This window comes from Astatotilapia calliptera, chromosome 18 (assembly GCF_900246225.1).
Source record: "Astatotilapia calliptera chromosome 18, fAstCal1.2, whole genome shotgun sequence".
Classification (NCBI taxonomy): domain Eukaryota; kingdom Metazoa; phylum Chordata; class Actinopteri; order Cichliformes; family Cichlidae; genus Astatotilapia; species Astatotilapia calliptera.
The window spans coordinates 33570384-33573742 of NC_039319.1; the positions used below are offsets into that span (position 1 = coordinate 33570384).

The 3359-nt window shown below is 42.9% G+C and overlaps 1 long non-coding RNA gene across 1 annotated transcript; it reads right to left on the reverse strand.

The window, feature by feature from the left end:
* Positions 1–1048: 1048 nt before the first annotated feature.
* On the reverse strand, positions 1049–2001 carry LOC113011129 (uncharacterized). Its single transcript, XR_003270464.1, has 2 exons — positions 1956–2001; positions 1049–1647 (listed from the first exon to the last, which is right to left on the reverse strand). It is a non-coding gene; the product is annotated as an uncharacterized LOC113011129 (long non-coding RNA).
* Between the last annotated feature and the right edge of the window lie 1358 nt (positions 2002–3359).

A 3359-nucleotide genomic window follows, 5' to 3' on the forward strand; every position in this document is an offset into this window, starting at 1 on the left:
CAGATGCAACCAGGACTGTCTCATGGATCAATCTCAATAAAAACAGCAAATCAAAAAATAATTATGTCCAGCTAAGAGTGTGAAGAATAAATTTTGGAACCTTAACGCATAATTAAAACTATCAGTAGTAGTGGACAGTATTTCATTACTAGAGCATAAAATCAAACCAACCCATTTCTCTCCTCTCTGCCTTCCCAGGGTCCGGAAGCGGCTGGCACTGTTCCTGAGGCAGGGAGAGTGGCACGGACGCCGGGGCAGGAGGGCTGGAAGTCCATGATTTGTAAGTTCTTTCACGAGTAAAAATGCAGTTGGGATCACTGGCTAGATCCTCTGTTGTTTGCAGGGCTGGAGGTGCCCCAGGCCTCCACGAGATTTTATCCCTTTGAGTTGCTGTTCAGCAGGAAGCCGCAAGGGGTGCTCCACCTTATTAAAGAAAACTGGGAAGAAGGTCCAAGCCCCGTGAAATTCAGTGCGTCCTGGTCCTGAGAGCAAAGCTGTACTGGGAAGGTTATCGCGAGAGAATTTGCTCAAGGGGGGGGGGGTGTAGGTTCAGCCGGATGTAGCCCCGGCTTCAGTCGGGCAGTGGGGGTGTGTGGCAGGGGTCTGGTCTCTGGCTCCGCTGCGGTGGAGGGGTGGGGCTGTGGGCTCAAGGGGCAGTGCCAGCTTCTCGTCTTGTGGTGACGCTGAGGAACAGAGAGGAGGTGTGTGGGTGCAGAGACAGAGCAGTCAAGCTAACCTCCAGGAAGCTCTGTGGCTGAGCTGCCGCAAAGAAAGTATTTGAGTGTGTTTGACAGCCTGTAAAATAAACAGTTCAACTGGAATCGGATGCTGCGTGGGCCTGTGGTGTTCACAATTTCTTTGTTAGATCCCGCAAGTTGGCCTCTAGTGCTGTACGACACATCCCCATTGAGCTCCTGATGAAGGCTCTTAGGGTCCTGTTGATCTAGCCCTCTGATGCATGAATTATGAAAGCCTTGGTCAAGATTTTTTTCTTAAGTGCTTTTATTCTTCTCAGGACATGAAAAAAAATGTTCAACTCTTTTTTCCCCAAAAATATGTTTTTTTTATAAAGTTATAAACTTGTCCACTCCAGTGGACTACATGCGCCTGAGCACTTAGCATGAAATACTGTGAATTTACTATAAAAATTAATTACCTTGTGTTCTATTGTAAATATACAAACACTTGTTTGCTTGTATCCTTTGAAAAACATCTCAGCAATTTTTTTGGAACTTTCAACTCATAAGGCCCCAATGTTTAGACGTAAATAACAAAACCAATCAACAGTCCTAGCTGTGAATCCTACACCTGAATATGGCAAACTATCTCCAACAAGAGAAACATTTTTGAGTCTACACAGTTCTATAACGATGCAGGACAGTATTACCAAGCCCTTAGTAGCATGCTGGAAGAAAACACAAACTGACATCTTAGTCTCTGCATCTCCAAACACTTCTGTGTTCATCACACCTAGGCTGTCCGTAGTTCCTATGTCTCTGTTCTGCTCTGGCAGCCACTCTCATCATCACTGGACTTATCACTGAACTCATCATCACTGCACTCATCAATGAAATCATCATCACTGGAGCTGGATGGAATTTCCTGGACTATTCTGTACGCTGCCTTATTCTTTGCTGCATTTGAAGTCTACAAAATATGATAAAATAATTATTATAGTAACTCAAACTACAGCTGATCTGCACAGAAATATACATTTTAAATGAGTAGCTTATAAATGTAACAATTATATGCTTACTTATAACCAAAACAGTCCCAAAAAACAGTGAGACAATTTATGACTTATGTTAAAAAAATATAGTGGGTAATGCATGATGTCCACTACAGTGGACACATGGTTAATTGTAGTTTTCTACATATTAGACATAACAATTTCTTATTCCAAACAGATAATATCCTTCCCTAGATGTTACTGCATATCATCATATATTTTTTACCTGTTGGGCTCTTTTAGCATAGAAGGATTGACAGGATATGCCAGCAGTGGTTGGCAGGGGTGACAGTTTGTCTGCCATCTTTGATTCAGAAGAAATTTACTTGCAGTTGCACTAACTGAACACTGAATTGACCTCAATGGAGCATGGCAGCAGAGAGCACTCTAGAGGCTAATATGCAGTTCCACCATAGAAACCAATGCATTAAAGAGATATGTACGTTTTAGTAGCTGTCCACTCCAGTGACCACTATGCATCAGAGGGCTAGGCCAGTGGTTCCCAAACTTTTTTTGCTAGGCCCCCCTTTGTTTTACAAGAAAAATGTTGACACCCCCCCCCCCCCCCCCCCACGCGCCCACGCACAAACACATCCTCCAACCACACACACCTCAAACATTTAGTAAACAATTAAGCAAATACAAGTAATCTGCAATAAATAAGTAAAAGTAGCAAAAAAATAAACTACTAACTCTTTTATGCTACGTCCGCACCTACACAGCTGTTTCTATGTGTTTGGGCCTTTCGTCCACACGTCAACGGCATTTCGAATCACCGAAAACTGAGATCTTTTAAAAATAATTTTTTGCCTTTACGTGTGGACGAGGAATACAGAGTTCGTCACGCAACGTCAAAGGTATGTGCCTTTTTTCACGTCATGCTGTGCACCACCTTATTGTTTACATGAGATGAATTGCAGAATGGCAGATAGAGACGAAATACTGTTAATCTGACTATCTGCAGGTTTTACATGCTTACATACACACACGCAGTTACTGTCCCTCCATTTACAAAGAGAGAGGCGTCACGGTGTGATAATTTTACGTGTAGTTGTTTTTTTCCTGTGTAATAATATTCAACATTACTGTCAATACAGTTTTCAAAAATGCCTCTCTGTGCAAAATGGGTTAAAAAACATAAACAACTGTGGGATACTGTTTGTCTGGGATTTGAACCGAGGGAACAAATCGTGGCAGGATCAGCCTGATATTATTTGTATCCCGCTGTAACTTTACTGTATAAAGAACATCTCCAAAATGTCAGGAGTAGTTAGTCATTACAAGAAGTGTTTGTGAACTAACAATCAAGAATGTGGGATACTGTTTGTCTGTGATTTGAAGAGCCCAACATGTGCTCCCCATGAAGGGAAAACCAATTATGCAGGGGAGACCTACCTTGGCACCAAACCAAAGGGAAGATTTGCTTCACCATATTTTCTCGTCTTTGGCTTAGAATGAAGTTGGTTTGGAAACATATTCAGCGATGCTTCATCTCCTGCTTTGCGTTTGTGTGGGTGCCCCGTGCTAGCAGTGTCCAATCATTTTTTCCCCCCTTTTCATACCGCGCCCCCCCTGCAATGGCCCTGCCTTTGCTTGACAGTTTCCAAGGCTGCAGTTATGGACAGCTTGC